Below are 25,379 nucleotides of genomic sequence, written 5' to 3' on the forward strand. Positions count from 1 at the left end.
CTGTAACCTCTCCAAAGGCAAAGCATCTCAGTAAATACAGGTATCAAAACCTTCATGATTTGGTATTATCTTGTGAAATTTGCATTCAGAATGATAATTCAGGCTAATGGCTTCATGCTCCCATGAGGCAGCTGAAATAGATTCTGAAATGGCAGAAGAAAAGGGTATAGTAAATAAATGCAATGAGCTGTCAAAGAATATTTCTACATCAAACAAGTCTCTGAACCTTTTTGTGCTTCATAATCTGACCTTTTCTAGCTGCTCTGTTTTTTTTGCCTGAATCAGATGATGAAATGAAACACATTAGCTACAAAATAAAAATAATAACAATAATAATAAACCATTTATATAGGCACTAAAAGTGTTAGAATATTGTAGAGAAAATTCTATTAATTTACAGTAGATTGGTGAGGGTAAAACACCCTTTGATTGCAGTTGCTAGGCAACCCTTCTCTGAGCAGATGTAGGTACCATTCCTGTTTGTTTAACACCAGCCGTCCTGGAGTCTGGCCGCAAAATATGTTACAGCAGCAGCAGGGAATAGCAAAGGAGAACAATTTTAGCACTGTGGAGCTGAAGTATCTTTCTCTTGCATCTTTCATGCATGAGTAATACAAATGAGATTGCATGGAAAAAGCTTGACAGATTGGACAAAATAGCATGTTTTCACCTGTTGATCACAAAATGCTTTGTTAAAAAAAAGTGTCCTTATTCCCATTCTCCATGTGTGGAAATGGGACACAGAATTGTTAGACTTCCCTATGAAAAGCTGCTGTTACTGCACATTAGACAGCAACAGGGCTAAAAAAGACCCTAGGTCTTCTCAGTCTCACACTCAGTGGTCTATACAGAATTTGCATGATATATTTGCCTTCAGAGTAATACACTCCAGCCAGCTATGTAGGATGATTTTTGTGGTATTTCTTTTACAGGAAGCATCATTAGTATTCAGGGCATTGCAGCAGTGCTTAGAAAGACAATAACCAGAGTGTTTCAAGAAATGTGATCTATGCTTCTGTATAAACACTGGTGTAACATATGTTTTTGTCATTTACACTTAACTCCCAGAATGTGCTTACTTATGTTATTTACTTTTACAATTCGAAATTAAGTATATTTTATTCCAGACAAAGAGTAAGAGAGCAGTCTGTTTGGATGTCAATTGAAAATTCATGTTCAGGGTGTTAAAGTGCTGTGATTTCCTTCCAGAAGACCTCAGAGTTAGAAGGCCAAATGTATGCAAAAACACTTGTTTCAGAAGATCTCTGCCATTGGGAGTGGTGAAAATCAGACTCTTTTGCTACTCTGTTGTGTGCCATATGTTCTGATGGCTTTTGGCATGGGCATGTGAATGTGGCAAAGAAAAGATGAAAAGGGTTCATCATCCCATCCGATTTTTCAATTATGAATAATTAAACTGTAATTTAGAGAATATGAGCTTAAATTACTGCAGTTGATACTCAGTAAAAGGTAATATCTGTGATAGTGTTCAGTTTGCCTTTTTAGTTTCCCAGGTTGTGAGCAGCCTTTTCGTTTTTAAACCCTGGATATAGGAGGGAGGATCTGTCTTTTCTTTTGCAGAAAGAGTTTGGAGACAGGAGAATTCCTTTTGCTTAAAAGAACTAATTATCTCTTCAGAAGAAACTAATCTGGGTCAGATGGTTTGGGTTTATGGTCTGTACCACATCGTGTATGCAGCTGTGGCTGCTTGTAGGAAAGCTGTGGTGTCCCTGGAGCAACATAGGCAGGGCACCCTTAGTTATTCTGAAAAGTGCCTGTTTCCACAGCCTGGGAGGGAACGGGGCACTGAGTGCTGGGGGACAACTGGAGGCAGGAAGAAGTCCCCAAAGAGTTTTAACCACAGGTGTTCCAGTTTTATTTTCTTAATTAATCAGTGCATAGCAAACTTTCTTCCCGCCTTTGCTGTCATTTCAGTAATTATATGTCATGTAGCTGAGGGTCCCTGAGGTGGTAAATGTTTTCAGTACTGTGCAGGCAAGCTGTATATTGAGAGCTCTGGGGCTGTGCACAGCCCCTCAAACAGGTCTGGGCTGCTGCATGGGGAAAGAATTGGAGACTTCTCAGGACTGAAGCCCAGTAGGCAGAGAAAACACACACACCCAGAATTATTATTTGAGTTTCATGATGTTTATTATAATGCTAGCAATTTTGTTTGTTTGCTTATTTTTATAAAAAAAGATAAACTAAACAAAATTACTTTTCCTGGAAATTCAGATTTTTTGAAGTAGAAATTTTGTGTCATGATAGGTATTTTTAACACTTATCCAGCTCCAGAGGAATGGATTTGACCTTTTAAATAAGTTTACACAATAATACCATTTATATGCTCAGAAGTTAAATGGGTGTTCTAAGAAGGAATGAGGTTTCTGTACAGCTGCAGCTTTAACAGAAGAAAATGTAATTTTATAAGGACTCAAATAAGGGTGAAAGAATGCTGATTATTAGCTGCCCATCAAGTCATAATTATGCTTTCTTCAGAACAGTGCAGATGTTTTATAAACATAAATACACAAATATTTATGAAACAGGACTTGCAATATATTTCTGTTCATGGCAATCTTGACCTCACTGTTTAACCCTTACAAGTATTCTTGTCATTTTTGTTGTGTAGAATAATACCTAGTTTTGGTTTTTTACCAGTTAATCAGTTCATCAGGTGGGTTTTAAGTGTTGTACTAATCACAAAAAATGTTAATGAAGATGATTTGCATTACTTTTGCATGTTGTGAATTTTCTTCCCCAGAAGAAATATAAGAGAGAGCCTCTGAGGTTGGAGAAATTAATGTGTATTAAAAAAATTAATAAGAACACACACTTATATTTATGAGCAATCTTTTCTTTAAATTGTCTTTGAATATATTTCAATCATGAAGTTTAAGGGAATAGCTCCATTATTTCTGAGAGGTCCTTTTAAAGCTCAGTTTCTCTCATCCCAACTATTAAAACCTCATGAAATGAACAGGTGTAGTGACATCAAGAAAACCATCAGCTGTGCAGCACACGATGATATAGTTTTGGTATGGTGTAAAAGAAATGTTTGTACTTCAGTTGCTTGGTATGAATGGCAGTGACTTTCTTTTCAGTTCCATGGAGCAGTGCAATGCTTGGTCTCAGGCTGTATATTCTCTCTTCCTCTATGCACGTACTTTACATTAATGATAATGAGTATTACACATGTGGGTTAGGATTAGGCTATTTTTGAAATGACTTCCAGAAATTTCTTAGATGAATTCTTATGTAGTGCTTCAGGTGTGTTGAAAGGTACAGATGACTTCAACTATGAGAAAAGGAAAGGAATTCTGCAGAAACAGGCCATTTTCAGTACTTTATTCCAGTTGAGAATTAGATATTATATTAAAAAGACAAAAGCTAATCTTTCCCACTCTGTAAAAGTCATTAACACTTGACAACTGTTGGAGGACTTGTATGAAATACATTAGAGGTCTCAATTCAGTTTCTAGAACATAGATGTCTTTTAAAGTACCACAAATATCCTAGAAATAGTGGTATTTTAGCTTTTTTTTCTTGTGTTTTGACCAGATGATCTATTTGTTATGGATGTGGAGAGAGAAGCTGAATAATTATGCTAAACCAGGCCTGTCTTTTGTCCAATAAGCAGCACACCTTATATTCTGGGATTCAAAAGAGAAGTGAAGAAGTACTGAGGTAGCAATTGCAATCATCCAGTTTAATACAGGGCAGAGGGAATGTGGCTGTGGTTTAGGAATAAAAGAAGGTGATAGGCAAGTTTTGGACATCAGCTGCTCTGCTAATGTACTATTTTCTGTGACAGGAGTGGGTACATATATCTCTGTCCCTGAAATGTTTAATTTTTTGCTTCACTGAATGTAGGTTGTTGAAATCATAACTTTTGTCACTGTTAGCTTACTTTCATTAGCCTTATTCATAATGCAAAATCTCCTCAGTCTTCAATATTTTATTTTTAAAAGATCTGTGGACATTTTCAAATTGCTTTTATTCAGTTTTTTGTTTTCCTGGCTCCTGAATTTGTGACTGTAAAGCGTCTCCTATATAACTTCCTTCTGGTTTTAACTTTTCACTGAATCTGATGCATGGTCCTCCTTTTTGTTGGTTCTCATCTGAATCAGTGTATGAAAACACACTAGGCAGATGCTGCAGTCCATCTAGTCGTGTGTTTCAACTTGTTATTTCTTTCCAGTCCCAGGCAATTTGTGTGTCTGCCCTTACTCTTCAATGGGGGTTCCTTCTCCTGAAGCTGTGACTCATTTTCTTTTCACTGTGCTGCGATTTCAGGAGATTCTGGAAAACAGACAGTAATACATGAATTTCATACACATCTTACAAATACTGAAAACAGAGGAGGACAGGAACACATCCGTGAAGGACATGGATGAAAAATCAGAGTCCTTGATACAGCCAAAAGGCGAATGTTGGTTATTTGGATATAACATGGAGAGTTGGTGCAGTTTACATTGTTCAAAAGATAGAAGGGAAACACAGATTAAAGTGAAGAAAATGCTAAAAATCTTTGTTGGGAAAGAAGTACTCTTAGTTGACCTAAATCCTGTTCAGATAATTCAAATATAATTTTATACTTTTAAAATTAGGTGGTATACTCAACTGCAGCCAAATTTCAGCACCTAAACTGTCTCAATGTTGCCAGAATATTTTCATGTACTTTGTGGTTAAAACTAATTTTCATTTCTCTTCTGTAGACTGGCATAAAACTCTGTTTCTTTCTTGTTTCTATAGATTTAGTCTGCAAACCAGTCAATGTATGTCACTGTGAGAGAATGATGCTTTTCATACAGTGTGGTCTTGAACACACAGTGTTTATGCAGATATGTGAAACAGTCAGCTAATCATAACACCAGCCTTTCTTCCTCATTTTCTAGTGGCAACATTTTAGAAAGCCCATGGACTCCTGGAATAAAAGTGGTTGTGGTCATGGTAAAAAGTGGCTGATGCTTTTTCTCACTCTTGCCTCTCTTAGCGTCAGAAACAAAATATATTTTTTAAAAAAAGTTTTCTGTTTTGCTTGCATTTAAAAAATGTACTAAATATAAAACTATCTTGATTTGCCACCTATTATCTACTGCTTGTCAGAAGGAATGACAAATATACTCATCTAATAAATGCTGAAGTAAGGATCCCGTGCAGCCAGGACCTAAATTGCTTTTGTGTACTATAGTGGATAAAAATCTAGAAAAGGAATTGAGTATTGATTTTCCTAATCTGTTTTGGTTTTGTATCAACAGACAATGCATACACATGCAGTACCCATACCAAAAAAAGCTTATTTTTAGATATGAAATTTCTTACTTACTTACAAATATGTACATGAAATATTCAAAGATCTCACTTCTCTCATTTGCAAATATTTTGCATTGAGTCTACATTTATTTTGACATAGAAAACCCTAAAGCATTCCCTTAAAATCATTACCACTCTTGTTACCATCACCAGGCTATAAGACTGTATCTTAGATTTTGCTAAGTTCCTTACTTAAATAATAGTCTTTTGGTTTAAAGCCTGAATCTCAACTTCTGCTTTTATTTGTGTTTGATTCGCTTTCTTCATGCAGAGTCTGGAGCGGTATATGCATCTGCAAATGATCTGGGTTTGCTAATGCAGAGATTTATAGGTATCTTTTTTTCCCCCTTCAACAAAATACCAGAAATTAAGGAAAATTTTCTGTTTATCTGCACTTAGAAGTATTTTCTAAACACCTGTGAAGAAACTAAGCAGAAAGCATGTGTTCTGGGCAGCAGTTAATATGTTTCTATATTCCCATAGTGTATAGACTTGCTATAACCCAAGCTGTAGTCACGAGTAACCCTGCCTCATTCACTAAATTCACTTAGAAACTCCTTTTTTTGATTTTTTTTTATTACAATGGGACCTGTCAGCTCCAGTCTGGTTAGCTGCTTTACTGTGCTTAACTCCTGATGGTGGCAACTTAAGCTTTAAATTATTTCAAAACCGCTTCTGCTTGATGTGGAACTTAATGAAAGCTGATGGAAAGTCTGCAAGATGAAAATGGTGTATAGAGAACAGTAGGTCGGTAGGTCTTTGCAGAGATAGGCTGGCAGTGAGGTTGTGTGGGGAAAGTTAAAGACAAAGAGACCCCAGGGACTGCTCTGCCTGAAATCTTCTAAAGATCCCAAGCTAAGAACAAGCTTCAAGTTCAAGAAACTTTGGATTTGCCTTTAAGTTTTGCAACACAAGCTTATCTTTAATTTTTTATACCACTTCACTGTTCTAAGCACATGAGATAAAGCGAGATGCTTGCAGCTGGGTATGATTAGCATATATTTATGCTGCTAATTTAACATTATGCAGATTGTGTTCTCTCCTGGTTAGCTCATTGAGCACTGGATGGGAGGTGTGTCTCAGCAGAGTGTGAGTCCTCCTTCTGTAATTGTTTCATACTTTTCACTTGCAGAAATTAAAATTGCTCTGTCTTGTCACACTTTTTACCATGTTTCTTTGAATATTGTCATTACATGGAAAGAAAGTTTCTAAATTAGAAACACAAGTCCAACTGGTAATTATTTGGAAAAAAAAATAAAAAATTTGTGAAGGTTTCAGATTTGTTGCCTCCCTGTAAAGGCTCAGGGACTTTGATTTTTGGGCCAGTCAGACTTGCAAGATTTTTTTTTGTTTACAATGAGCTGAAGATGGTGCAGGGCTTATTTTGATTTCATATATGTGTAAATCAAGAAAACTTTGAAGTTTGTCTGGGGTTGCAACCAGTGTGACACTGATGGGATCCACACTCCTGATGTTTCTGTAAGAGATGTGTGAGGAGCATATGCTTGTGCTGCTGGACCTGTGACCTGAGTGGCCATGGCTGGAGCCAGAACTACCTCCTGCAAATTGCTGCATCCCCCTTGCCTTTTCCTTTTCAGCATGTGATGATGTACACATCCACTTACCAAATGTCTAAAAGGAGCTGAAGCAGCTGCTGAAGAACTGCTGACATTCTCCTTTCCTTCTATTCTAAGTGGACAAACAGTGACTTTAGTGGAGTGGCTTGTTATGAATTAATGGGTTGATGAGACCTCCCATTATAGCCCTGCTCACAGCTCAACCAGCACAGCACATAAAATCACAGGTTTCCAAGATGGATTTTACAGCTCTGCACTCACAAAAGGTCTGATGGTCTAAGGGATGGCAGTGCTTTGCAGGGGTAAAAAAAAGCACTTCGCAGTTGTCAGAACAAAACAAAATCACAATCCCTTTCATTTAATAGAAAAAAGCCTGGGAGAAAATGGCCCCATGCTGAGCCCAGCTGTGATTATGGTGGGGGTGTGTGGGAGGGCAGGCACTTTTTCTGCCAAGACCTTGACTGTGGGAGTTGCTCCATCTTCCCAGATTTTTTTGGTCAGAATGAAGACCAGCAGGGGATTTTGTGAAGTCTGCACAACTACATTGCGGGGCCTTTCTCAGCTAGAGATGTTTTTGTTGGGAGTGGTTTTACTTCAGTTAATGTAGTTGAGCTGACTTGTTACTGCTGTTTTGTCAATAGTTGATAGCCAGACATAGGCTATCCATGGTTTTGTGGTTGGGAGAGCTGGCTTTTGTCCTTCAGTGACAGTGTGGTGATAGTGGTCCACTTTGTGTGATCAGTTGGTGGGGAGAGGAGGGCCACCACCATAAGGAACACTGGCATGTGGCCTTTGGTTTTGACTAATGGCCTCATGGTCAAAGGTGGCTGTAATTAACTATGCAGTGTGAGTGTCTTCACCTGTGGCAGGGATTTTAATGTGTAACTAAACACCAGGAGCAGCACTGCTCTCAGGAGTTTAGGAGATGTATCTTAGTTGCTGCCATTGCTTTTAAGGTACTGTAGGTTTGCCTGGTAGCAACATTTTCCTTTTTCAAGCGGATTTCATTGGATCAGGCCAGTTTCCTTGACCTGAATGTTTTATTCCTATGCTTTCTATGCTAATGAAATTTATCAAGTATAGTGTCAACAGTGGCGTTTTGTCTCTGTGTATGAGGCAAACACCTGTGAAGTCGGTCAAACTTTGCACATCCTGTGAACAAAAGTGACGTGACAGGGAGGCAAAAGTTAGGAGCAGAGCCCACTGTTTAGTGAAGCATTCTGGAGCCCTGGGAGATGAAAGAATGTAGAATATTATAATTAGTGAGCAGGATCATTGCCAAAACCCTCTTATTGTTCTTGTTTGCAGGAATGTGTGCTGCTCTCTTAATTTAAAAAGTAATTCAGATAGCTTAATGAAGGCTTATTGGCTCACTGAGGGAGAACCTGAGCTAAGGGGGATGTTAGAAGTACCTTTTATTCATTCTTAAAAAAAAATGTCAAATATGGGGGAAACATTGTCTTGTAATGGCCAGGTAGTCTTACAAGATTTTTTCCAATTTGCTAAATATCCCTTTGTGGTGTGGTGTGCCCTCATGCAAAGATCCCCCAACTAACTTGAAATGCTCAAATATTTTTAAGGTCATGGTTTCTATAGACATTTATGTTTTTATCTTTGCAAACCATAGAACTAGAGTCTGTGCAGGTAGCAGCTGACAATCAAAAATAGAAGTAGTCAACCCTTGCAGTGAAGCAGGAGTGAGCTGTGCATGCTAAAGTCAACCTGAAGTAGGAAAGTGCCATGAGATGTGCATAAGAAATGTAAACTGAAATAACTTCTCCCAAATCTTGGGTTAATTTAATTCTTAGTTTTGGCTTATTTTGTAATTTTGTAGTGGGTTTTGATCTATTAATGCTGATGAACCTTTGCTGTTTCTAACTTTTACTTTGTTTTACTTTCTAGAAGCTCAGATATTACTAAAAATGTATGTGTTTGGGGCAAGGACAAAATCAAGAGCCTTATGTTGGTGCAGGAGTATTTCTAAATTTCCTATTTTTCTATATCATCATCTTCAACATGGGTTTGGCTGGAAAAACTGGTCCAAGGACTCCATCTACTCCTGGCCTCTCCTCTTTGTCCAGTAAGAATTGCTTACAAGCGACAAAGCACACATCTTACCAATCCTTATTCAGGAGCTACACTTCTTTGGCTTTAAAGATGACACATAAGGAAAGTGACATAGGTGACCTCTTCTCTTACCACTCCAGCACCCATAGTTCATCTGAGGAGGATCATTGTTGCTAATGTCTTTGTACTTTCAGCTTATATAATCACCTGTAGCCAAATTCTGGTCATAATTAATGTGCTATAGAGATATTTGGCCATAGACTTGGGAAGGATAATGAGGCTGTGGAGGCAGCACTTTTACAGGTTGCATTATTTTTCTATCTTTAGTACTAAGTGAGCAAGGTAAAATGTGTAGAATTCTTCTTGCATTTAAAGCACCTAAGTCTAATTTCCTAGTTTTAGCTTCTCTTTTGTAGAGGTGACACCAAAAGAGGACTCAGGAGGGAAAAAAGAGAATAGAATGGCATGCATCTTTCTTTGAATGTTATCTAAACTACAGCAAGGTCAGCAGGCCAGAACAGCTGGTATTACTATACCTTTCCTGGCCTTATTAAATGTTTTGCATACTTTTCATGTACCATCTGTTTAGCTGTCCAGTGATACAAGGACTAAAATGAAAAGTAAAGATGTTTGCACCGACATCATCTATAATAGACTGCTGGAAATTCAGAGTAGTTCCTAGTTGCTTGCTTTGAGTAAGATCCCATGTTTATTCTGGTAAATGATTTGCTTGGATAGTTACTGCCAGCCTTTTGGAAGATTGCATGCCCAGGGTTTTTAGGTGCTGAATGTTCAGCACATGTTGTATATCTGGCACTGGCTTGCATGAGGACCAGATTTTCAAAGGTCCTTGGATTTCACACAAGTGTTACACTAAGGCTGCATTCACAAAAAAATGAATATCAACAAGAACTCATATTTTGGAAAAACCTGACTTCTTGGAAGGAATTATTTTGTTGCCTAAAATAAAATGAAACAAGAATTTGCTTCCTGGCAGTGTTTGCAGAGAATGGGAAAATTCTGGCCAGGGAGTAGTGACAGATAACTGTTTCTCTGGGTTGCTCCTTTAAAGTGTGAGCCCTCAGAGAAAGCCTAGATTGTTTTAGGAGCAACGACTTCCCAAAGTGAACTCTTATACATAGGCTGAAGGGAATCTGGCATATATGGAAAAAACAAAGAAGGAAAACTCCATGTTTTTAAGGTTATGCATATTCTTTGTATAGTTCAGCCAAATGCAGAGATTGTTGTCCAGGGAGCTGGTGGATGCCCTGGACACATTCAGGGTCAGGTGGGATGAGGCTTACCCGAAATGTTGTGGGTGTGGAATGGCAGCACCTTTTCATTCCACATGCTCTTAGGGTGTGTTAGCCTGTGCAAGGACAAGCTGGGATAGAACACTCTGGATCACACAGCTCCTAATAAGCTATTGGTTCTCACTTTTCCCACACACAAACTGGTGTTTGATTGGCCTTTGCACTGAGAAATTTCCACAAGAGAAAAGGCAACAGAGCCTTTATTGCACATACAGGTTTTGCAGTACCTCACCCGAACAGGCTGAGAGCAGCCCTATTGAGAAGGAGTTTGGGGTGCTGGTGGCTGAGAGGCTGCACATGACCCAACCATGGGCACTCACACGCCAGAAAGCCAAACGTGTCCTGGGCTGTATCCAAAGCAGAGTGGGCAGCAGGGCAGGGAGGGGATTCTGCCCCTCTGCTCTGCTCTGGTGAGACCCCACCTGGAACCCTGCATCCAGATTTGGGGTGCCAGCACAGGAAGGACTTGGTCCTGGTGGAGCAAGAACAAAGGAGGCCACAAAGATGATTAGAGGAATGGAGCAGAAAGGCAAAGGGAACTAGGATTGTTCAGCCTGGGGAAAAGTGGCCTTGGGAAGATCTCATTGCAGCCTTCCAGTATCTAAAGGGAGACAGGGACTTTTTCTAAGGGCATGTAGTGACAGGACAAGGGAGAGTGGCTTTCCTCTGACAGAGAGTAGATTTAGATTAGGTATTAGGAAGAAATTCTCTGCTGTGATGATGGTGAGGCACTGGAACAGGTTTCCCAGAGAAGTAGGAATTCCCTGGGAGTGTTCAACGCCAGGCTGGATGGGGCTTTGAGCAATATGGTCTAGTGGGAGATGTCCCTGCCCATATCAGGTTGGTCGGAATTAGATGATCTTTAAAGTCCCTTCCAACACAAGCCATTTTAGGATTCTGTGATTTAAGATAATAAATGCTGATATTTCTGTAATTTATAAAAATATTTCCTTTTGGATAATGGCGATTTCATGAAATCTAGACACAAAAATTATAATGTATTTAAAATGGTTTTGTATTTGTTTGGACCAGTCAAGGGTAACTTTTTAATGACTTGTAATAAAGGTAAGTGCATGCTGGAGGTACTATAAAAATCCTAAGTTGCTAATGAAACTGATAAACTTTAATAATTGATGCCAATATTTTATTTTTCTATTTTATACTGAGATTAGTACTTGCAGACAGAGAGTTAAAATTCATCACTGACGAGTGCCAGAGGCACTGGTGGGCTGTGTTTACAAGCCTTTTAATGACTCTGGTAGGTGATGCCACATGAATATTCATTTTAATGACATATATTGGTTGGCGAAAAATTGCAACTTGCACTATATATCTGTCTCTTAAAAATTAAATGAACATATGGTAAATGGTAGGAATTTTAAAGGAGCTCCAAATAGATTCATTACAGTTATCTGGCAGTGATGGAATTGAAGTGTAATAAGGAGGAAAGAATAAGCTTTCCTTCTGTGTGCAGTCTGAAACTGTGAATATGTTAGTGTCACATGTATAGGATAAGTGAGAAGGGACGGCTCTTACCATCTGAAATTGCTGACAAATGTTAAAATCAGTCCTGTATCATGTGCAAAGGCTTTAATCATGTTGCTGACTACATCTCTTTTTGTGAAAGGGGCACGTCTTGCCTTTGGGGACATTTACCTAGCTAGAAAACACTTGTTTCCAATTGTTATGCAGAACCGTGTGCCATCCCATTGCCAAAGACTGCGAGCTCCTGATAAGAGCTAATTGACTTGCAATTCCTTATTTGCATCACATTTTTGATTCCTGGAAATCAATGAGTAACCTGAAAGTCATGACATTGTAGAGGTCAGTGTGTGCACACACATGCCAGCAACCACAGAATTTGATTAGCTGAAATGGTGACAGGGTTTTTGTACATTTTTTAGCTTTGATATGAAACAGTCAGACAAGGTAGGTCTGGCTGAGAAGTTTTTGCTTATAATCTTTTTTCTTTCTCATAAAACTGCCAGCAGTCTACTCAGGTGCCTTTAAAGCTTGTATTGCTGACATCAGTTGGAGTTTCTGGGGAAGTGATATGATGCTGAGGAAGCAAGTTTAATTATTTCTCACATTGGTCCTGTGCTGGTTAAAGAATGTAGGTTTTTCAGGACAAGCCCAGGAAAAGAAGACGGGCCACTGAGGAAGATGCTCTTATACCAAAAACGTGTGCTGAAAGCCTAAGGAATAACATTCTCTTCCTCCAGAACAGCAATATTGTTTCATACTAAACAGGATTTCTAATGACAATTAATATAGGCTTTCAGGTTCTGCAAAACAATGCGAGGTATTCTGTATAAATAATGACCACTCTGAAAACACAGCCATTCTGCATTAAGCTTAAAATCTAGAAGTGTGGATTGAGAATAATGCACTGTACATATATCATCATAAAGGGTCTGGATACCCCAGAAAAGGTTTCTCCACAGATCATTTTCATTAACAAGATGCATGTGAGAAAGGTCAGTAATCCTTGCTCACACAGTGTCTCTAGATTGACCATGAAAATGCATGTCAAAGTGACGTGTTTTTTGAGAGGGAAATGCCACTTGTTTATGTCTTTTGTTGCTAATGTGCTGAATGAGGTATTGAATTGAATGAGGTGGTGTCCGGAAGCAATGATGAGAGAGAAAGAAAAAGAATTGACAGAAGAGAAGGAAACAGTACAGAGAATATGGAAATAACTAGAAAGCAGAAATATGTGTGGAAATGGAAAGTGATCAAGATGTCTACAATTAATTCAGGCTAGATGACACTGGGAAAAGGAGGCTTCAGAAATCTGCAACTGGCTTTTTGTTTCTGATTTCTTTTAACATGTACAGTAGAATAAAAATATTGCCAAATGCAAGAAAGACTGAAAAGAAAGTAAATCAAGGAAAAGAAAGAAAGGAAGAAAAAGAAAGCAAAAAGAAGTACCACTCTGGAAATGGGTACATCTTTGTCTTAAGCAGCAAAAATCGCACTGTTCCTGACTCCACTTCCCTGCCGCCTGCAAGCAAATGAAATATGTACTAAAATGTCCAGTTAAAGGAAAATTGGTTCAGAAAGAGCAGCTAGAGTAAAATCTAAAATGAAGGCAGGAAAATAACAGAAATCATAAATAACAGGATGTCATGACAGGGGTATAGTCTTTTCCAACCTTAATGATTTTATTATTTTATGAGATGTGGTAATGCTATGTTAAAATAGGGGTCTCTGTAGAGTTGCCAAAAAAACCCCCCAGCTAGTAATTGTCTGAGACATCCTGTGTGGGATGGGTTGGTAAGTTCCAGGCCTTATGGTAGTGCTGTAGGCTGAGGAGTGCTGGACTTCAGGTAGAATAAGTGCAGACAAAGCACATTGGCTGCCTTTGGGCAGTAGAAACAAATGCTTCTTAGAAGTCACAAAGCCACACCAAGAGCCAATAACTCTATAGATACAAATGTGCATGGTGAGTGCTTAGCATGTACCAAGATATACTTTGTAATAGAACACTGATAACTTCATATTTCAGGGCAGCAATGATGGGCAACACTTTAGAATATCATTTATTATTGTTTTATTTACAAGAAAGTTAGATGTAGATGTATACTTGACTTTCTTAGGACCTGGAATATTCTTCAGTAGCTGTTTTCCCTGCCAGGCAGGGCAGGTCTGGCTTCAGACATCTCAGAAGAACATCCTGGTTTGGTCTCTTTGCTACTTCTGTCTCCTATTTTGTCTTCTACAATGCACGTGCTCCACTATATCCTTTTGAGGAGTTAAACCACATACATTAAACATCCACTGGGCTTTGCCTGTTTGTCAAATATTTGGTTCTGTGAACCAAACACGTGGTCTTACATTTAGCTTGCAAGAGTAGGTAGTCATGGGGGTTTCTTTACATGGGCTCATTTTTAGCAGCTTACGAAAGCAACGGTTTAGCCTCATCCTGAGATGCCAAAGATCCCTTCTGCTCTATGACTTCTTTAAGACACAGAATTGTGTCTCAAACATTTTGAGTGACTGAAACAATGTTCTTGTGCTGCAACAACACAGTGGGTCAAATTCTGTGTGTGGAAACTCTAATTCTCTCCCTTCCACTGGAGAGGTCATGTGGTTTTGAGAGTGCCTGCTCAAAGACCAATGAGACAGGTTCAAATCTCATAAAACAGTGGTGGTCTTTTCCACACGATATTTGCAATTTTGTGGTAAATTTTATTACATATTTTTCTAATCAGGTTTTAGAAACAAAAGAATTTGAATCTGCAAGCCTTTACTCATTTCTTCAATTCTGTTAATTTAAGTTGATTTTCCCCCTATTCCAACTCTATTAAAGATAAAATTGAAAAGATGTTTTTGGCTACTGTTCATAAATATATGGCAATCTACAGTGTTTCTTACTGAATAGAATTTTAATTCAAAATGCCTAAAAGATTATTATTGGAGTAATGTAATCTTATCTCAAACATCCCTTTCTTTTGTAGAAGAGCTGGTTTCAACTTTTCTAATACTTAACTCTTTTGCCTTGTAAATAATGCATATGTGCTATGCCACTATTAAGTATTCAGTCTGTTGACTTCTATTTTTCTAATTTTTATGGTTTTCCTGATGTGAAATGAAGAAGATTCTGGACATATTCCCCCAGGACAGGAAAACTGTTAGTAGAATTCAATACTCTTTTCTACAGAAATGTGAATATAATTTGAATGCATTAAAATTAATCTTAAAAGGCAGCATTCTTTGTGGCAAGGTATCAATAGGCATTTGCAACAAGTTAAGAACATATTTTTTTATGCCCTAGAAGTTTACTGTTAGCTTTCAATGGTCATAAAAAAACCTCAGAAAATGACTTTCAGAAGTAATTTTGCAATGTATTAGAATATCAGTATAGCTCAAGTTTTACTTGTTGCCAATATGATTCTTGACATCACTTTGCAAGCAAATGCACTGCATCCCGTGCCATGGCATATACTGAAAAATGCTTTCCTGGAGACTGCAAGGAGACAGCTCCAGTTTGGGCTGATTTCCAATGTGCTGCTGTGTCTGAAAATCCACCACTTCACCTCTGCTGGCTCCTATGTTTTCCAATGGGATGGACTGAGGGGCACTGTGCATCCCATGGTTGTGTATGGTGTTCCATAGGTAGTTTTCCTGAAACCATACAATTTTTGAAGTAATGAAATTCTCTTTTGAGGCTCAGGCTGGCATGCCATATATGTGCAAGTAAATCTTGTGCAACCTTTTCAAAGGCAACACAAATTGTGAGAAAAAATTACCTATCTTGTAAAGATTGATAGAGTAGGCATCAAATTTTGTGCTGTAAAAACGCCAATGAAAATGGAAGGTGAGTCAAGCTGCTTTATGCACTAAAAAAAATTAAAATAATGAAGTGAAATAGACCTGAATGAATCCCTCAATTGCTCTAGATATAGTAATACAAAATGGTAAAGCCATAGAAATGGGGCAACATATCTGAGACAAGGCTATGTATAATAGTAGTTTCCTGAATAAAGCAGCAATAATGCCAGATTCTTATAGGCCATTATTCAAATCTATAAGATAACTTTCTAAATATTTTTAGTTTACAGCATATAAATAAATCATAGAGTAAAATAATTATATGTCAGACCATATGCTATCAAAGTATTTTACTGTGAAAGGGGCCTTAGAGATCCTGTATCACTTAATCATTTCATAAATATGGGTTTTCATTGCATCTGAAATATATACACAGTAAAGGCAAGTAATATGAATAGCACCAAAGTGACACATCCTACAATAGTAAATAATCCAGATAACAGAATTTATATACTCAGGGATCTTTAACTGGCACATCTCGAGTTGTATCAAGCAGTTACATTCATAGCAGTGTAGTATATGTCTTATTAGAGGTGGACTTTGACTCAGTTTCTACTAGTTACAATTTATGAAGTTGAAGAATGACTACTTTTAAGCTCAGCTAATTAATTGCTAGCTTAATATTTGGCAGTCTTGTTACTTTGCAACAGGGTCTAAATCCAAATTATTTATGATGGTAGTTCAGGCACTGCGAGGGATCAGTTTTCATGAGCTCTGAGTTACTGGGGTTTGTGGATCAGCACACAGTCATATACTTAATAAGAGGAAAGGAAAGCAGACCAGTGACAAGGAAGTAAGTGTGGAGGAATGCAGCTCCCACCATGGTGCGATAGCAGCAGGAATGGTACCAGACACAGAAAAAAAGCCCCAAACTAGTATACTCATTTTTTAGAGGCAAAATCCTATTTTGCAATCACAAATACTTTTGGTAGGGGTGTGAATGAAACCATGTGTTGGAACAGGAGTCCCACATGCCATGTAATCTCAGTCCCAGTTAGCTTAGGCTCTTTAACTGGGATTTCCACAGAGAAATCAGAGCAACTGTGTTAGATACCTGCCTCAGTTAGCTGATTTTATGGTGTCAGGAAACCCAAGTATTTAATTGAGTCATAACATTAGGTACTAAACCCCTCCTTCCTATATATAGCCTAAGACCCAAACAGATTATCTACGCATATAGTGCCATGACTAGATTCTGCCTTAATTTAATGAAGTGGGTGTATTTAAAATTTAGGGGAAAATGAAAGCCAGAAAATGGATCTGTCTTAAGCTCCCATGTTTCTAACCTCTGAAATGCTCCTTTCTTTTTCAGCACCTTCCTTCAGGGGTGAGCTATAATTACGCTAAAAATAACAAAGCTGCTTCCTGATTTTATCTTCTCTGGTGTCTCACTGCATCTGAGAGGTTAAAGCATTGCTTTTACAAAAGAAACCCACATTTCAGTTTTCTTTTGACATTATATTTACTTAGATCCTGGATGAACATATCTTGTGAGTATTACACATTGCAGTTCAGCTCCAACCATAATAATTGGTAAGTTTCCTAGAATTGCATGAATATATAATGAATTTTTATTACAATTAATGAAAAAATTGAGGGAAATTTTATAGATATGTATCTAGAATTTTATTAAAAATGTAAATGCATTATAAAGTATTAAAAATAATAATGTCTACCAAAAATATATTACAATATTTTGCTTTGGTTAGTGTTAATTAGTGTCAAATTCCAGCAATTGGTAATTCTGGCTTTTTCTTTTTTTAATTGAAACTGATTGTGGGTGGGCTAAGTTATACTTGGGACATGAGTACCTGTCCAGGAGAACTCTGGGGGACATTTCTATATAAAATTCCTCAGCTGCATTCTTAAATTCAGGTGAAGATGCATCTGTCTTCTCTCTTATCTTTCCTTTTAAGCCTGTGCAAATCTTGCTGCAAGTAAATGTGTTAAAATACAGGAAAAGAGGAGGAATGAAACCGATTTTTATCCACAGCCTGTAGTCACATGTCACAGATCAATGTTGTAAGAGATCGTAGGCTGCAATATGGCAGGGAGCATATGCTGCTGACTGCTGTGCCTCCTGTAGGTGCTGTTCCTGTGGGGAAAACGGTCAGGCTTGGTCCTTCAGTCTGTCTCAAAGATGAATTGTATATATCATGGTGCTCACACACTGCGCTCCTTAGATCAGGGACACCATTTTAACATAAACCCTTAAAAGAGAAAGTTTAGGAGTGATGCGACCACTATTTACATAATCTAGGTTTTATATTTCAAATAAAAAAATGTAAGATGGATGTGATCAAAGAGCAGCTGTAACCAGTCTTGCCATCTGAACACCCCTCAGCTCCACCTCTGTTTGGCTGCAAAACAGATACCACAGAGCGTGACTGTGTCCAGTGAGCCCATGCCCTGGGCTGCCCCAGGACTGGAGAACAGAAACAGATTTCTGTTTGGGCCAGGGCCAGTTTGGTTTTTGCACCCAACCAAGTATGTAGCAGACACAGAACTTTCCTGTCATATGTTCCGTTCCTTCTATTCCCCTCCAGGTATCTTTTCCCAAGACCGAGGAGCAGAATAGAAAATGTATTGATTTCTTATTCTTGCTCTGTAAAAGAAGTAAGGCCCAGCAGCTTAACAGGTCTCATGTCTGGAGCTACTGCACACATCTTTAGTGTCAGCACATTTTATTTTTTCAAACAAAAAGGAAGTCTAAAAATAAAAATTGGTGTTATATTGAAGCACTAGAAAAGCTTTTTTCTTTCACCTTTTAAAACAATAAAATAAAATAAAATAAAATGAGACTCCAAACTGAAATGCCCTGCTGCTTTTGGAGAATTCATATCAAAATCTCTTTGAGCATGACAAGTTAGTAGAGCATGGAGCTGTTTCATCTTAAGGTGTGGCTAGAGATGCTTTAAATCACAGAAACTAAAGACAGAACAGACTTTAGAGTATTTAAACTTCTGCATGTAAAATTATAACATTGTTGCTTGTAAATATGCTAAAAGCCTCCTGTAGTGTCTTGTAAATATGCTAAGAATCCCCTGTAGTTAATTCTCCCACTATTTTTATTAACGAGAGCAAAGAAAATGTATTTCTTATTTTATAGCCTCAGTTCCCAGGTGTAAATCTACTGTTTTGTTTTGCATTAGCAGCTTTGTTTCCTGACTGACAGGTTTCAAAGTTTGCCATAATTGTGAGCTGTGCTCACATTCACTGTGCTTTAGAGTCAGCAGGGAATGGTACTATGTGCTATTTTTTCAAAGAGAGGGCATTACAGTGGCAACATCTAATAAATCCCGAAAGCACCCCACCTTCTCTTGGTATCCTTCAAATTCCTGTAATAGCACAGTTTCCTTTCCATTAGAACATCATGTTAGTGTCAGTGTTTAGGGTCAGTTTGGGGATCAGGGAAAAGAAGAAAATATTGTATTTTCATTGTGCAAATCTGATTTTCCCATTGATTACATAGGCCAGCTGTAAGGTACCTCATTAAAATACCAATTCAGAAATCATTTATAATGTACTAAAACTGGAATACCCCTATTGAGTAATGTACTGTGGTCAGTAGAATACATTTGAAATGATGCCACCTTAATGAAGAAGGACATTGTTTGGTCATCTCTCTGTTTAGTCTTTAATCACCCTGCTTTTCTTGAAAAAATTGCTGCAACTGTTGAGATTCAGTTTGTGATATTTTCCTGACTGCCATCTGTTTGTTTCACTGTGTGGTTGAAATTTTATTATTTTGGCCAAAATGTCATATTTTATTGTATCATTCAGTCAATATAAGATCCTAAGCCTTTGGGCAGAGCACAGTACTACTGTTCTGTAGGTTCTGCTAAAATGGGATCATATTTCCCTGCTTTAATGTAAATAGCATACTTTGTCTGCCTATTTAAATACCCTCTTTCTGCTATTTATTATTTTCTGTGCTGTTTTTCTGCTTTCAGCATGAACCAATATAGTTGCCTTTATGTACTTTCAGGTGAAGAATGATTTACTTACCAGACTGAAAAAAAAGGGTATTGGACATAAATAACTACTGAGTGTGTCCCAACATTCTTGTATTTAGTACATGTTCGAGAGAGTGCTACCTAGTTTGAGAGCAATTCTTTGTAGAAAAGAGATTGCAAAAGTGCAGCATGTGTCTAGAGAGTTTTCAAAAACACAGTTCTATTTGTGGTGGAAGGAACAAAGAGCTGTGAAATATGTGGTAAAACATAATGCACAGTGATTTTTATGTACCAAAGGTGCTGACACATACTAAATAACATATGTGCTAACAAAGACCTTAATGTTAAAGGTCTGTTTCAAAGCTGAATTAAATTCTGAATAGACTGGAAATACTAAGAAATATATTTTAAGGGTTTAAGACATGATGTCTTTCTGCTTCCTTTTTTTTGCATGTCAGCTGGGGCTTTATTTGGGTTTTTTTTTACATTGTATTGGGTTCTGTCAGTTTTCTAGAAAGTACTTCTGTAATGAGGTGTGTGTAGAAATGTGCTAGATTTATTTAACTGCTGTAACTGATTACCCATACCTTGGTGCAGTACATTACTGCACTTATACTTCTTCCTGCTTCTATATAACACTCTGTCAAATATTCTGTTTAATGTTTAGTGCAGTATGTTGGATTGTTGGATGGCTTTGTAGTGTTTTCTCTCCTGAGCCTTAAACTTACCACTAGAGAGGTATTAACGTTGCAAAAATGAAATTTTGAATAGTTCATCCCATTTGGTCTGGAGTTTTGTTACAGCTTTAATTCAATTAATTTCTTGGTATTGTTTCATTAGTTGATTAAAAAATAACAATCAGAAGGTAATATTTTCAAAAGTTATGATTTTTTTAATTGAAGAATGGCTGTTGTTGTTTTTGTTTGTTTGTTTGTTTTTTCCTGGACTACTTAGAGAAGGTCCTTGAACTCCACAAACATTATTCATATGTCGCTGTACTGATTTCTGAACAGATTCTTCAGTTCTTCCTATTATAAAGCATATGAAGTATATAAAGATATACTTTATAAAAAGATACTTCTTGGTATCCTTAAAAAATTAACTTAATAATTGCTTATGATAATGTGTTATGTTTCAAAGAATCTCCATCTTTCTGCTGGGATATTTTTACTGATTGTTAATTTCAGTGTTGGATATTTTGTTTGGGTACCATCTAACTTGCTGATCTGTGCAGTTGTGTGCCGGAAAACTGCTTCCTCCTGAACTTTGTATTTCCACTCATTCTTCTGAATACATCCACCTATTTTTTCCTTCCTTTTTTCTGGATATCTCCATATTGATGTTAATCCCTATTCCAATACTTTCCAGTACCACTCTGAAGTGCATATACATGCTATTATCCTAATAGCTTTTGCTTGTGTCTTAGCACAGATCTGTTCAGCTGATAGTGCTGGTGAAAAGCAATTTAAACAAGCCCAGTGAGTGCTGGCAAGTCACTCTTCTGTTTCTCTCCTCCACTTACCAAATGTAAATGTTCAACACCATTCATTTCCTAGCTTCAGAAAGCTTATAGCTTCTGTACCCTGCAATGCAGCTACATGCACCTGGGGGGATAAGGACCCAGGAGAGGCATTTTTGGCAATGATTTTATCTTCTCCACTTGCATCCTCTTCTCTCTCATTCCTTGCAGGTATCATGCCAGTGTCTATATCCTTCTTGAGTCCAATGAGCAGTCAAGAATCACAGCCCACCCTTAATTATCCAAAGCTGATTTTGAAAGTTTCCTGTCATACCTGGGGGAAAATTGCCTTTTTCTGTTCCCTTTGCCTGCTCAGGGTTAGTCCTGCCCATATACAGAGACCTGGAATGGTGGCTCTTTATTGCCTTGGCCTTGGGAGGTTTGCATGTGCTTGCTGAGCCTGATCTTGCTAGTATTGCTGCCTTTGGGAGACACTATTTTCAGGGGACATTTTAGGAACAACCTTTTCTTTTTCTCAGCCACTGGGTCCTGAGGTCATCCCTTGTGCTTCTGTACCTGTGGGGAACTGGGCATCAGGCTTTGAGGTCTGAGCTGGGGATGATGAGTATAGAGTTCAAAGTCCCATACCAGTCTCTCAGATACTGGCCCATCCAGTATTTGAGGGCACTTACTGCTCCTCAAAGGGAACTACTATTTATTTACACTAAACAGCACCCAAAATGTCCTAGATGTGGTATCAGCATACAAGAACTGAAATATTTTCATATGATATATATTTCCAAATCCATAAAAAGCACTGAGCAAGTTAAAGTGGAACAGTGTTTTTTCCATCCCTTTTTCTCCCCCAGTTTTCTGTTTGAAGGCTTTTAATAAATCTTTTATAAACAGTATCTCACTGTTAATTCAGAATAATTAAAACCATTTTTTCAGTCTTTAATGTTGGATATCAATTCTGGCCTGCTGCTATGATGATAGAAAATGTGATATAAAGATTTTAATTGACAGTCTGTGCTGAATCACTATGCCTGCTAACTGTCAGGGACAACCTGTCCTGGTGATATTACTGCCAGTTTGCCAGGTCCCTCAGCGATCCTGAGGAAACCATTGTAGCTCTGTCTGCCATTTTTTCTATGTACATCAATGTAGAAGCTGTCAGGGTAATGAAGTCTGAGTCTATTTTTGTTTTGTTTTGTTTTTTCTCCCCTCTCACAAATTAATTAGCCTTATTTTTAATGTAGATTTCTTTGCTTTATGTGTCTCTTCATCCACAGAAGAAGAAAAAGTAGTAAATAGTTTTTCCTTATTGCGTTATTTGAATTTCAATTTTTGGTGCTATGCCCAGGCCCTGATACTTTCAAAGGTGGCTACATGAACTTCTTCAGGTCTTGGTAGTGCTGAAACTTATAGGCTCTTGACTTAATATCTCTCTATGGTTTGCCCATGCTTTCTCCCTTCTCTGGGAATTCCACCAAAAGAGTAATTAGATGTGAAGTTCCTTACCTTCCATTCATTTTCTGTTAGAATAACAGAATCATTAAGGTTGGACAAAGCCTCCAAGAGTATTGTGTCTAACTTTTGGTTGAACACCAGCATATCAACTAAACCGTATCACAACAGAGTGAAGTGGAGATTGGTGGCTGTCTTGGCCACAGCAACTGTGAAGTAATTGAGTTTAAAATCCCTGTTGACAGGAGGAAAAATGACAGCAAAACCTATACTCTGGACATGAGGGGAGCAGATTTCAGGATGCTCAAGGAATTAGTCAGTAACGTTGCCTGGGAAATTTTTTTTTGCAGGTGCTGGAGTCCATCAGTGCTGATCACTTTTCAAACATCACCTCTTAAGGAACAGGCAATTCCCAAATGTCAGAAGTCAAGCAGGCAAGGAAGAAGCCTGGCTTGGCTGAACAGGAATCTTGGAAATAAGGCAAAAGAGGAAGGTGTGTGGCCTGAAGCTGTGTCAGGGAGGTTTATGCTGGATATTAGAAAAAGCTTCTTCACCCAGAGGGTGGTTGGGCACTGGAACAGGCTCCCCAGGAAAGTGGTCACAGCACCAGCCTGGCAGAGTTCAAGAAGTATTTGGACAATGCTCTGAGGCACAGGGTGTGATCCTTGGGGTGTCCTGTGCAGGGCTGAGTTGGACTGGGTGATTCTTGTGAGTTCCTTCCAACTCAGCATAGACTATATTTCTGTGAAGTTCCATGTCAAGTTGTTTCTTGAACACTGCCAGGGATGGTAGCTCCACCACCTCCTTGGGAAGCCCATTGCAATGCTTAACAACCCTTTCAGTGAAAAAATTCTTCCCGATTTCCAGTCTGGACCTCCCTTGCGCGGCTTGAGGCTATGTCCTCGTCTCTTGTCACTTGTTGCCTGGGACAAGAAGCCAGTCCCCACTTGGCTACAGATCCCTTTCAGGAAGCTGTAAGACAGTGATAAGGTCCACCTTTTTCTTCAGGCTAAACAACCCCAGCTCCCTCAGGTGCTCCTCATATAACTTATTTCCTTCACCAGCTCCACTGCCCTCCTTTGGACACGCTCCGGTACCCAATATCCTTCTTGCATTGAGGGGCCCAGAACTGAGTGCTTCAAGGTGAGGCCTCACCACTGCCGAGTACGGGGTACAATCCCTGCCCTAGTTCTGCTGGCCACACTATTTCTGATGCAGGCCACGATGCCATTGGCCTCCTTGGCCACCTGGGCATTCTGCTGGCTCATGTTCAGCTGTTGACCCTTTTCTGCTGGGCAGCTTACCAGCCACTCTGCCCCCAGACTGTAGCACTGCCTGGTGTTGTTGTGACTCCAGTGCAGGACGTGGAACTTTACTTTATTTACATCACAGCACTGTCCTCAGCCCATTGGTCCTTCTGCAGAGCCCTCCTGCTCTCCAGGAGATCAACACTTCCCCCCAGCTTAGTGTCATCTGCAGAATTACTGAGGGTGCATTCAATCCCCTCGCCCAGGTTTGATAAAGATACTAAACAGGACTGGCATTTGCTGCTTACTTGTGCAGTTTGTCGATTGATTAAACAGGTGCTTCTTTCATTTACAAAAGATATTTATGGATCTGTGCGTAGTTTCAGAATTTGTATGTGCCAGCCATCTCAGTACCAATCTGCAGAGTGGATGCCATCCCAGGGTCCCTGAGCTGGCCAGGTGCAGGTTGTGCACTGCAGGCACGCTCTGGGCAGTGCTTGCATGAGAGGCAAACAAGTCACGGTTTTCTTGAGTTGTGGGATCACACAAAATGTTAGTTCTACAGTCTTCTCATTTGTAAAATGGGAATAATAAGCTTCCCCACGTGGTTAGTGTTTGAGAAACTTTGGTGAAAACATCCATAGAGATTGTTCATCTAACACAAGAGAACAGTGCATGGAGACTAATATAAAAGTAGGTGTTGTGCTGTGTACCTTTCATTTTGAAAGCAGTGATAATACAGGCAGGCCATTAGTGTGAGAAATTGTGGCTTGGCGGAAGTGTTCTTTTATTTCTTTAATTTTGTAAATACCTTGTTACTTGTTCAGGGCAAAACCAGTTTTAAAGTTTCCATCCCATTTGATAAATGAAAATGGGAGGTCCAGTCCCTGGACCTCTGAATATATATGATGTCTCAGTAACTCATTCTGCTTCACAAAAAGATGTGCAGAGACTGTAGTGTTTGGCTCTTAGGGAAAAAATTTGGAATCTGTTCCTGCTCGTAAATTTACAGGAGCATGTTACACTGCCATGTTACCATCAGTCACAGAGACTGCAACTGTAAGAGTTCTGCTCAATTAATGTCTTAAAAAAATCAGACCAAGGTTTCACCTGATGGATTCAATAATATCTTTATTAAAATAATTAGATTTTCCTATTACATAGGCAGCAATAAATTCTTCAATATCACTGTCAGATAGTTAATAATGTGGGATTATGATCTCTCTATAGCAAAGTAGATAAAGAAAGGAACCAAAGGCAGAAAATGAAAGTTTGATGATAATACTAGAGATAAAAAAGAAACAAATGAGTGAAAGAACTATCAGATTTAAAGAGATACCATGCAAATAGAAATATGATAGAAGTGTATAAAGAACTGATAATATAGAAAAAAGGAAAAGTGACATAAGTAATGCAAATATGTCTCATATTTCAAGGAAGTATTTAAAAAAATATCCTGAAATAAAAAGGAAAATTTAACAGAATAGTTTTTAGAAGTCACAAGCACTGTTCTGCAGAACATACAATTTCCTCATGGGTATGTACTGCTGCTGGAGGACTGGAGTTTATTCTAGTTCAATTAACCTATATATACACACTTATAAATCTGCATTATAGGGCATATGCCCATGTGGTCCTCACAC

General features: G+C 38.4%; 1 protein-coding gene and 1 long non-coding RNA gene across 7 annotated transcripts in view; one reads left to right on the plus strand and one right to left on the minus strand.

Moving 5' to 3' along the window:
* SMYD3 (SET and MYND domain containing 3) overlaps nucleotides 1-25,379 on the plus strand; it is a 376,442-nt gene that overhangs the window by 141,340 nt on the left and 209,723 nt on the right. Inside the window, exon 1 of one of the 6 annotated variants that reach the window (XM_053972912.1) lies at nucleotides 23,982-24,002. The exons of 3 other annotated variants lie outside the window; for them this stretch is intronic. The gene's annotated coding sequence lies outside the window, so the exon portion shown is untranslated. 2 more of the 6 variants (XM_053972901.1, XM_053972913.1) reach the window with 2 other exon arrangements.
* LOC128804777 (uncharacterized) lies at nucleotides 20,482-23,790 on the minus strand. Its single transcript, XR_008436195.1, has 2 exons — nucleotides 22,544-23,790; nucleotides 20,482-20,591 (listed from the first exon to the last, which is right to left on the minus strand). It is a non-coding gene; the product is annotated as an uncharacterized LOC128804777 (long non-coding RNA).

The sequence above is a fragment of the Vidua macroura genome, chromosome 3, assembly GCF_024509145.1.
Source record: "Vidua macroura isolate BioBank_ID:100142 chromosome 3, ASM2450914v1, whole genome shotgun sequence".
NCBI classification, from domain to species: domain Eukaryota; kingdom Metazoa; phylum Chordata; class Aves; order Passeriformes; family Viduidae; genus Vidua; species Vidua macroura.